This window comes from Panthera tigris, chromosome C1 (assembly GCF_018350195.1).
Source record: "Panthera tigris isolate Pti1 chromosome C1, P.tigris_Pti1_mat1.1, whole genome shotgun sequence".
Classification (NCBI taxonomy): Eukaryota; Metazoa; Chordata; class Mammalia; order Carnivora; family Felidae; genus Panthera; species Panthera tigris.
Genome location: NC_056667.1, coordinates 188,709,258 through 188,721,449, shown reverse-complemented (window position 1 = coordinate 188,721,449; position 12,192 = coordinate 188,709,258). Strand labels below are relative to the sequence as shown.

Sequence of the window (12,192 nt, the reverse complement as noted above, 5' to 3'; positions counted from 1 at the left end):
AAAAATGTTAGATATTAGCATATGACTAATAGGGAAACAATTCAACATGTTATACATACATCTCAGATGTTATGCATTCTTTAAACTGATGGTTCCATTAAATCTGGAAGGAAATAGAATGAACTGTTAATGGGACAGAAGTGCAGTACTTGGAAACTTTGTAAAACTTTAAAGAATGTAGTTATCTTAAAAAAAATTACTCACCATGAAAATAGACAATAAACATTAAAATTTGCCTTTCTATAAATCCTGTAGAAGGGTACATAAATTTTTTTTTCTGTTTATCATGAGTTTATTGGAGCCTGAGTCTGAAAGACAGAAAATCTACTCCAGTACAACAATGTACAAAACTTAATGGTAATGGGACAAGGTAGAAAAAACATTACCAATAGGGAGTTTGAAAGAGTAATGGGTTTATGTCCTTTATTTTCCAAGGCTTTGTAATATAATTCTTTTACTTTATACTAGAAATAGTTACAGATAACAACAGCGTTTAAATAGTTATAGAGACATAATTGTTACTAAAAGGCAAATGGTCACTGTGAATCTCTACATGGAGAATTGTAAAGGGGTTTTTAGAAACCCAGATTGCAGACACAAGGCCACTGGCAATTCCAAGGACTGGCTAAATATGCTGAAAGGGATAGAATATAGCTGTAAAACAACAAAATGTGGGTTTCAAAAAATTATCATTGATGCATGGGAAGAAAACTTAGAAAGTTAAGCGCAAATAATCTAGACTAGAATAATGTAAGCCTATACAACTAGAGTTAAGGTTTACTTCATGGCCTGAAGAGCGCGAGATGGCAGGAGGAGAATAAAAACAAGGATCTTAAAGGCAGGGCCAAGCAAGCACCACTACAGTTAAGAGAAGTCACGCTGGCCACTTTTCTATCAGATCTCAAGTGGGTCAACATGGCGCCAAGATTAAAATAAAGCAAAACCCTGTTTGGGAATATAACAAGAATAATTGAAAGGGGTGGGATTGGAATTTGCCTTTGGAGTTTTAGCTAAGCCTGCTCTGTGAGCCAAATAAAGATGATAAAGGAGCCTAGCAACACCAAGCATGTAACACTCATATCCAGATGACTAACTTGACCTGTACTTGCCATTTGTTTCCTTGTTATGAATTCAGCACTGTAAAGTTAGGTCCTACTCAAGGTAAGGTTACATATACACACACAGAAGTACACCTGTGGGGTCTATAGTACTCCATGACACTAGATAAATGAGAAATTATCAAAAATAAGCAACAGGCGGGGCGCCTGGGTGGCGCAGTCGGTTAAGCGTCCGACTTCAGCCAGGTCACGATCTCGCGGTCTGTGAGTTCGAGCCCCGCGTCGGGCTCTGGGCTGATGGCTCGGAGCCTGGAGCCTGTTTCCGATTCTGTGTCTCCCTCTCTCTCTGCCCCTCCCCCGTTCATGCTCTGTCTCTCTCTGTCCCAAAAATAAATAAAAAACGTTGAAAAAAATAAAAAAAAATAAAAAAAAAAAATAAGCAACAGGCTTTGATGAAAAAGTCCCATTGGCTTTGATCCTTTCTATATTCACTTTCTTATAAATTAATTAAAACAAAAATATTTAATATTTAAGCCAAACAAATATTTAAGCCATCAACTCTTCACCTCAAGAAAAGCCTACAAACATATGCATTTGACTATAAAGAAGAAGATCCATTAAAGAAGATAATTAGGAAGACTATCCTAGCAACCTAAAAAAGAAAAATATGCCCTGCAAGAATAAACAAATCTTAACAAAAAAAGTTAATCAAAAGTCCAGCAGTTCAAAGAGTATCTCATTATTTTTTCATCAGATGGGAAAATGATTTCTATTATGATACATTAATAATTTACAAAGCATTTCTACATTTATTATCTTCCATAAAAGGCTTGGAATGTAGATTATTATTACCCCTTTTTATAAGACAAGGAAACAAGCAATGGGTAAATTAGCAGAGCCAGATCTCAATCCAGTACCCATTCTATTATTCTCTCTAGTTACTGGTCTTTAAAAACTCCCTACAGTGCTGTAACACATGGAACACTTCTCAGATGTCCACCCCTCATTGAGAGTGAACTTGAAGTTCCTTTTCAACATGTAGCCTCAAAACTTGTGAATTAGTGCTCTACCTCTTAAGGAAGAACAGATAGCATTTTCAAACAAATCATTTTAATTTTTAGGAAGATACGTTAGAGAAGAGATGCAAATATAAAATCAAGTAAAACAATATAACCCTATATTGGAAATTCATAAACTCACGAGGTACACACACACACACACACACACACACACACACACACACACACACACACACACAGATGTGTTTTTAGCCCTATCGACTGAAAAATCCTAGACATGATGACCAATCTAGTAAAAACCACCACTTCTAGCACCCAAATCATGGTTCTCAAGGTACTATTTCCCACTGAAAGAAATCACAGCTCCATGGACAACATCTGATCCTGGACTGGGGTAGGAAAGGTACAAGATGAATCTAGAAATTTTTGTCATAGCAGAAAGCAAAGAAGCCTTAAAAGACCATCACCATCAACCTGAAGATGTTCCCATTGGCTAAAAGATGAGGAAACGTCAGCAAAGAGAATAGTAACTATTAAATCCAAATAGGTTTATATCTGTACGTTCATAAGAATGTGTGTGTGTGTGTGTGTGTGTATATATATATATATGTATATATAAAATATATATAAAATACCTAGTCATTTCTGAGGATTCTAGGGAACTAACCCATTTTTCTGAACTAGTAAAAAGATGGAAAGAACCAAGCATTAAATTCACCTTTTCTCTACAATCCTGTCCTTCAGGGTAAGCAAATAGTTGATGAAAATCTCTCTTTAGTACCGTTCCAACTAATAAATAAAGAATGGAATATTGCTATTTTGCCAACTCAATGAAACAATGGCTCCAGCCAATGATCATTTATAGCCACAAACAGTGAAAAGTAACTACATTATGTGATTCCCGGAGTATACAAAACAGCTATGAAATGTTCCTACCCCACCTAAAAGAAAAAAATTTTGACCTTTTAGATCTAAAAATCAATTTAAAGAAATAGAGAACAGAAAAACATGTTGACCACCACCATGGAATGCACTCTGCAAAACACAGACTGGAGAACAAAAGAGGACAAATGATCCTATTTTCTCAACAAATTAAAAGGCAAGAACTAAAAAGGGGAGGGAGAGAAGACCATACATCAAAGAAACTTAGGAGACATGAATCAAATGCAATGCGTGCACCTGTTCTGAATCCTGATTCAAGAAAAACTGTAAAAATATATGTATGAGAACGAATGAAATTTAAATCTTGACTTATCCATCGAGAATATTAAACTGTGAATTATTTTTAGGTCTGATGAGGACATGGAATCATTTTTTTAAAGAATCCTTTTTCTGAGATACATACAGAAATATTTGTGAATGAAATAGGACATCTGAGATTTGCTTCAAAATACTCAAAGGAGGGGTGCCGGGGTGGCTCAGTTGGTTAAGCGTCCAACTCTTGATTCTGACACAGGTCATGATCTCACAGTTTCATAGATTCAAGCCCCACATTGGGCTCTGTGCTGGCAGTGAAATAATAATAATTAAAAAAAAAAGAATACTCAAAGGATACCGGGGCATAGTTTTCATACTCAAACAGCAAAATCTGAAAGGGACTATGATCATTGTAGAATGATGAGCAGGGGATATGTTGTCCTCTAATCTACTGTTTTGATGTTTGAAATTTACCATCATTTAAAAATACACTTTGTTTAAAGTTCCTCTGGTTCCTATAACTATTCACCCTTTATTCTAAACTTAGTAAAAATAAACAAACTCTCTTGCACTGAGGGATTTTATTTTTAACAAGGTCATCAATTTTATCTCCAAAATGAAAAACTTGACACATTTTCCTAAACAAAAACATTAAAATATCAATGTAAGTATGAACATTAATAGAAAATGTCCTATCACATAACACAAATTAATATATTCTTCCCACAAGAAAATAAAAAAACATAACCATATGCTGAAAGATATACATATGCAATGCATGAAAACTTTGAGGAAACATACAATGAGGAACAAATGACTATATAAAAATATAGTTTCTTACCTAAACCAAGATATCCGTATGTAGGACGAGACGAACAAAGAAGATGTTAGAAAACACAAATCTCCACAAAGATTCTCCCATTACCTCTTTGCTATAAAATTTGCCATTCAAATCATTCATAGGTTTCCAAAATTCTTCAAAGTTCCATAAGCACGAAGTTCAATGCATTTTTTTCAACCATTCTTTCCCACTCCCTACAATATCATTACACTATAATTATGCACACGCAAACCCCTCTACCCCTTGCCACTATGGCATTTCTTCATAAGCACATCTGCTAATACTACTTAAGATAGTTTTTAAAAAGCCGGTTTGGGTCAGATTGACAACACTATTAACATAAAGGACAGAGACCACTAGATAGAAATCTAATTTATATCATCTACGCTAATCTTGATCTCCAGAATTTAAGCTCTCATGGCAAGGCAGTGAAAGGTAAACAGGGTTGCAGAATTCCTTGTTTCAAGTACACAGAAACTAGGAGCATATACACTCTAGATCCATAACTTTGTTCTCAACTTTGGAGACATCTTATTAAATATAATGCTATATCCACATCAAGAATTCAGTGTATTCAGTAAACATTTCTTAACATGACCAGGGAAAAGCCTTTAGTGTTTGGTATATAATTGTATTAAGAAATAATGGATAAATCAGTATGTTCCTTTTAGAGAAAAATTTCAGTAAGATATGAGCTTAATTTAAAATAGCATATAATTCAAAATAACTGCTCCTCAGGCAGTGAAACACATTAGACACAATACTGCTTACACTACAGAGATGTAGCATATTTTAATGATATTTCATGTAAAGCGCTTAGAACCGTGCCTGTCCCTGGGGTGCCTGGGTGGCTCAGTCAGTTTAGTGTCCAACTTCGGCTCAGGTCGTGATCTCACAGTTCGTGGGTTCGAGCCCCACATCGGGCTCTGTGCTGACAGCTCAGAGCCTGGAGCCTGCTTCGGATTCTAGGTCTCCCTCTCTCTCTGTCCGTCCCCTGCTCATGCTCGCTCTCTCACTCTCTCTCTCTCTCTCAAAAATAAATTAATATTTTTATTTTTTTTAAAAAAGAACCATATCTGCCCTAGAGTGACATGACCCAGGTGTCAGTTCTTGTTGCCTCTGCTGCTGCTTGTAGCACAGTGACAGTTACTAACTACAACACTACTTCTCAGGAAACCAGTGATGAACAAGAAGAGGATGTAAAGGGAACAGAAATGATACAGAGGAGGTAGAAGACTTAAAGCACTGGGAATTAATTCTGAAGGAATGGAAGGAGTAAGGGTGGCTTGATTGTCAATGGGATGCCTGTACAAGGTTTCGAAAGATGACTGAATGTAGGAGGGTGCTTCCAATCAAAAGAAAGAGCACAAGCAGAGAGCAGAAAGGAAAATGATTTACACAAACAGCAAAGCAAGTCATTCTGCAGAAGCTTGCGATGTAAAAAAAAAAAAAAATGTAAAACAGTAGGCAGGGGGCAAATTTCTAATTCTTGGAAAGCTAATTTTGTTGTTGCTCTTATGCACAGATTTTCAAAGGACATCATCTCTCCACTTGAAGTTCTCTATAGGATTTCAAAGTCATTATTCTATTCTTTTCTTCTTGCTTCTCTTTGAGCAGCTACAAGTTTGATCATCTCTTTTGTTCTTCTGTAACAGCTTTGGAGAGTATCCAACTTCATGAGGTCTTTTTGAAGCAAGTTTAGGCAACGGGATGCACATCCTGCCGAAACGGTATACGGATATTTACCAATTATCATCCCCCAAGCACTTCCAAGTAAAACACTGTCAGTCAGGCAAATACTCATCCATCCTTATATATATTTTACAATTGCTATACTCTATCGGATGTCAGCTTCCCCACCCCCACCCCACCTCTATTCTACTAAAGAAACATGGGGCTCCTGGCCAGCCCAGTCAGAAGAGCATGCAACTCTTGATCTTGAGGTTGTGAGTTCAAGCCCCACGTTGGGTGTAGAGATTACCTAAATAAATAAGTAAACTTTAAAAAAATTCTTCTTTCTCCACACAAATTTGCTTAATCAAAACATTAAGGCACTTTGCTTCATTTATTTTCTACCCACACTACAAACACACAAATGTTTAAAGAACAGGGTTCAAAGGCAGTCTCTTGGGTAAGCCAGTGATCTCAGTAGCCTGAAAAATACATACAGGAAGGAAGGTTTTAGTCATATAAAAATGTGTTAAAACTATGATGCATTGTAAGTACATCCAACTTTACCTAAACTTGAGTGTCAGATGTTCAAAAGACAAAGTCACTGATCAGTTTTGAATACAGTTTCTAACGTGCGATTAACTTAAGAACACAGATTAAATGACTTCATGATGTTGCAGGAGAATGATCAGCAGAAAAACTTCAAAACCTTTTTTAAAAAAGCTATCTGCCTTTTTTTCCCCCTAGTCTTTAGTTTGTGCATTTATATATCATCCTCATGGCATATAAAACGTTTGCAAAAATATTTGCTAACCCTACTTGTTTAACAACATTACCACCAACAACTCCAACACGACCTGTTCCACAGACTAAAAACTAACTTTACATTGTTTCCATAAAGAAAAACAACTGATTGGAATTTAAGTCCAAGTATATAAACATTGTACAGGCTTCACTGTGTCATTTCCTGAGATGATCTTTAGGTGGTGGGAAGGGGGTAGCAGGTACCAACGTCCTTTGGTCATCAGAGGGAGAAATTATTAAATACTAAAGGTGCAAAACTTTTGCTCAAGTCAGCCAGCCATGTTAAGCATACAACCAAACATCAAGATTATAAAATTTACAAATGTTAAGAGTTTTCAAAATTATAGTTAAGAGGTAACCATGTAAGAGACTAGAGTTTTAAATGAAATGCTACAGCTAAAATCTTCAAAATGCATCTCTTGGAATTGAAAGTCTTGAATCTAAGGTACCCAACAATAAGTGGATAAACAAGCTAATATAGTCATACAAGGAAATAATACTTATCAATAAAAAGGAACAACTCATACACATGCATTATGGATGGATTTCAAAGATATTATGCTGAATGAATGAAGCCAGACACTAAAGAGTATATACTCTAGGATTCCTTTTCCATGAACTTCCAGAACCGGCAAACTAATCTCTGGGAGATAGGTACTGACAGAACTTCCAGGAGTGACAATAATGTTCTGGAACTTGATACCAATTATTCACAAAGGTGCACACTTATCAAATCTCAGCTAAGGTACACAAGATTTCTAAATTCTGCTATAGAGGTTTTAAAAATAAAAGTGTTGAGGGGTGCCTGGGTGGCTCAGTCAGTTAAGCGTCAAACTTCAGCTCAGGTCATGATTTCACAGTTGGTGAGTTTGAGCCCTGCATCAGGCTGTCTGGTGTCAGCACAGAGCCTACTTCGGATCCTCTGTCTCGCTCGCTCTCTCTCTCTCTCTCTCTCTGCCCCTCCCCTGCTTGCTCTCTCTCTCAAAAATAGACTTTAAAAAAAAAGTGTTGAAATTAATGTACATATTAAATATCTATACTTTGAAACGCATCTAAATATGATATGTTTTAACAAATAGAATCTAGATGTTGGATATATGGGTGCTCCTATAAAATTCTTTTAAATTTGCTCTAGTTTTGAAAATTTTCATCAGAAAACGTTGGCCGGGGGTGGAGGGGTGTGGTGGATCTGATTTTCCTAAGATGCATGGGAGTGAAGCTAAGTAGTAAAATATGGACACATCATAAAATATTATTTATTATCAAAAAGTTCAACTGGATTTATCAAAAGTTTGAGAGAGCAAGGCAGGTTTCGAGATTCTAAAAATACACAGAAGACAAAAAACACTGACTCTAGATTTTTACATTTTGTTTCAGAGCTTCATATTTCAGCTGGTTTGTTTTTCATGTGGGTTTGTTCTTCTAAAATGAAAAAAAGCATACACGAAGGAGTATAGTTATCTTCTACCTGTATCCAAACCGTAATCACGCCCACTTCGTGAATACTTGTACACGGGGGCCACAGCACACTTGAATATGAAAGCAAAGTTACATTGTTTCTCAGTAAATAGGCTCAGAGGAAACAATAAGAGCAAGGAAACTGGCAGGAATTCATGCATAAATATATTTAACTATCCTGATTTACCAAACATTTAGTATGGTGCCAGTTTCGCCTCTATTTACAGGAGGGTACTGCAAACATTATCTGCTGCTCATTTGTCCAAACTCACCCCAATTATCCATTGGGATTACTATTTCTAATTGATCGCTTACCAAACTCTAAGCAGTTCTATAAAACTGGACAAATTTTTTAAACTTCAATTTTTCCTGAAATTTTCAAATCTTTAGAGCAGAAATATTAAAGCTGTCATGTATCTCACACGCAGAAAACTGGAATTTTCTACTCCATAATTCAAACTAGCATGTTCTAAATATATAACTGAACTAATTTCAATGTAAATTTTATAATTTTAAGCATATTTACAGTCTCAACATTCAAAGTGTATAGAAACATAGCTATAAATGACACATCAATAAATCCTTGTGAACTTGTAAAAAAAAAAAAAAGAGTTTTCATTATACTATGGTATATGCAGGGGAAAAAAGTATATGAAATGAGTGTTCAACTTTAATAAAAGCTAAAATCTATAAAATAAGCTATTCAAAAGCAAAGGTTAGATCAGTCTTCATTGTAAATGTCATTTCAAGGCATGTGTTATAAATATACCTAGAGCTAATAGCAATGTATTGCTTTAATTAGAAGGATTTAATTAGAAGGAACAAAGCCGAGGCAGGCATGAGATGTCTGAAATCATCTGGTACCAATGCCATCTCCTTTATTTATTACCTTCGTTGCTGATTCTTTGTTGAGAGGTTCAGTGTACTTAGTTGACAATAATCCCCCTTCCTGGCAGCAATCCATGGTGATTTTTTTCTCTTTTACTAAGTAGCAATGGCAATATTCTCTGGTACAAATGGTGGATGGCCCTCTCCACCTACATCAAAAAGAACATGTTCCTGGTCTCTCCCTGGAAGGGCTAGAGAATTAAAGCATGTGCTTCAGTAGATGACCCTCTTCCCTCTAACACAGCTGACCATGAATTTCTCACAGAGTATAGAAGGCATGCAGAGCTGACATTATTCAACATTTTTTTTTTCTTTTTAATCCACAATTATGGCCCTGGCAAAGGATTCACCTCTGGCTTAAAATGAGGACCAAAACCAAAACCAACAAAAACAAAAACAAAACAAAACAAAGTTAAAGACCAGGAGAAAACATTTGTAAATTGTACATCAGACAAAGAACTCATATAAAGAACTCTCAAAACTCAATGGTGAAAAACAATCCAATCAGAGAGTGGGCAAAAGACATGAAGAGAACATTTCACTGAGGGCAAATCAGCACATGAAAAGAGGTTCAACATTCCTAGTCATTAGGGAAATGTAAGTCAAGGCCACGATGAGATGTCACCTACTAGAATTGCTACAGGAAAACAATATTGGTAACACCAAATGCTGGTGAGGATGTAGAGAAAATGAATCTCTTATACATGGCTGCTGGTAGGAGCACAAAATTGTCCAGTGACTCTAGAAAACAGTTTGACAACCTATTTTTTTTTAACAGTTTGACAATTTAAAACTTGAACGCACACTTAAGGCCTTGCAGTAATACTCCTGAACTTTTGTGCCAAAGCAATGAAGACTGTGTCCTTTGTTCACACAAAACCTGTACACAGTTGTTCCTAACAGCTTTATTTGTAGTAACTAAAAACTGGAAGCAACAAAAGCTTCCTCCAATAGGTAAATGGCCAAATGAACTGGGGTACATCCAAGCCACGGAATACTACATAGCAATAAAAAGGAAGCACTATGGATACATGCAGCAACTTGGATAAATCTCAAAGGCACGGTGGAGAGTAAGGGGAAAAAAAGCCAATCTCAATGGGTCACATACCCTATGTATGAATCCGTTTATACATTCTTGAAATGACAAAATCGTAGTGAGAGCAAAGATTACTCATTGTAAGGAAAAAGGTACAGGTCCCACAGGGTACGGATGGAACTGTAAAGGGGTAGCGGGAAGGAGATTTTTGTGGGAAGAGACTAGTTCTGTGTACTGATTGTAGCGGTCACTACGTGACTCCACGTGTGATAAAAACAACATAGTCTTAAACACACACTTCACACCAATGCCAATTTCCTGGTTTTGATATTGTATTATATAGCTATTTAAGACTAAACCAGGGGCGCCTGGGTGGCTCAGTCGGTTGAGCGTCCGACTTCGACTCAGGTCACGATCTCGCGGTCCGTGAGTTCGAGCCCCGCGTCGGGCTCTGTGCTGACAGCTCAGAGCCTGGAGCCTGTTTCAGATTCTGTGTCTCCCTCTCTCTCTGCCCCTCCCCCGTTCATGCTCTGTCTCTCTCTGTCTCAAAAATAAATAAAACGTTTAAAAAAAATTTAAAAACAAAAAGACTAAACCAATGGAAGAGACTGGGTGAATGCTATATAGCACCTCTCTGTGCCAACTTTGGAACTTCCTGTACAAATGTAATTTTTAAACTAAAGAGCTCCTTTGTTTAAATAAAAATTACCATCTAAGATTACAGCCATAGACTACGAGGACACAGTGTGAAAAAGTAATTTGAAGTCTGGTAGTTCGGAAGTAAAGATGAAATGTATAGTCTACCATCTCTGCGGAAGGACTGCCAAAGCAAATGAGAGAGGCGTATCACGTAATGGGAGCTATCCAACAGATCTCTGTATTTGCCTACTTTGACAGAATTTATGTACATTTCAATCTTAAGCTATAGAGTTTCTACCCACTAGCTCATTATACATTAAAGAAATTCTGGCACTAATTCAAATGTGGATTATCTACTAAATGCAACAGTCTCTGTGGAACATACGGATGAAGCCCAATATAGTGTTTAAGGTTAAAGAGTTGGACGGTCTGTATTCAGAAACTGGCCCAGCCACTACTATGCCATCTTGAACAAGTTGCTTACCCTCTTTACAACTACTTTGCCGTCTGTAAAATGGTAATAATGTATTAAATATGTAGCATAAATATGGCTTAGGTAAGTATAATTACATAAATAAAACTAAGACAAAATATATTTTGTTCTAATCAAACTCTGTGATTAAATGAGGTATCCCACATGACCCATTTAACCTAACCACCAGAACATACAAAGACTAAAACATGTGAGTTATTCTTAATCTCAAAAAAAACCTTCTGATGAATCGAGGTAGCGAGTTTTATACAGTCGTCTATGCGATTAAGGGGCTGAGTATGCCCCATAGAGAAAGCCACAGGGAGCACACAAGTGTTCTGGGAGTGTAGAAGACAGAGGTCATTTTGGACACAACAGAACAATGCTGGCTTTGCAGTGTACAAGATTTGAACCGACAGATATGCTGGGTCAGGTCTTTCCAGCCAGTGGACACTGCACACACAATACTGAGAGGCATGCTCACGTTGTCAAGTCTTGCCAACTACAAGGTTCCACCTGAGCTGAAGGAGTCCTGCTGGAATGTCACAGGGTTCCAGACGGGCCATCACCAAGTATTTCCCTTGCAAAGTGTCACTGTGTGTTCGAAACCGTAAGTGTACTTTTTTTTTTTTTTTACCTTCTGCAGCTCACCTCCTTTTGAGAGAGAACTGCTAGGACCTACGTGAGAGTGGAAATAACCAGTTCTCCCTAAAGAAGTAGCAAGAGATGAGCCGACCAAAATTAGAACAACGATTACACATATTGCTAAGTTCAATCCCCAAAGTGTTTGACGGCCACCTGGATGAAAGTAAGACACACCTGACCGACACAAGGTCTCACTGACCACTGTTTATAAGTATAAGCTATGCACAAATAAGGTCTAACTTAGATTGAAAGCTAAATCTTCCCTTCTTCTTCCCCCTGGCTCAAAAAAACAAAGCTTCAGTTTGAGATAATGAGGATAGGCCATAAAAAAACTATTTAGGAAAAATTAGTCCAAGATTTCTGGGAATGTTTATCAGAATAAAACTACAAAGTGAAACACGCTACTTTGTTTATAAGAAATTGCAAGGAGGCAATATAATATTAAAAATAGAGAAAAGTCGGGT

The 12,192-nt window shown here is 36.9% G+C and overlaps 1 protein-coding gene and 1 pseudogene across 1 annotated transcript in view; one reads left to right on the top strand and one right to left on the bottom strand.

Annotated features, from left to right (window-relative positions):
- Positions 1–12,192, bottom strand: part of PARD3B (par-3 family cell polarity regulator beta) — a 1,003,697-nt gene that overhangs the window by 901,564 nt on the left and 89,941 nt on the right. The gene's annotated exons all lie outside the window — the stretch shown is intronic.
- The window catches only part of LOC102971235, a 32,024-nt pseudogene continuing 25,038 nt past the window's right edge, over positions 5,207–12,192 (top strand).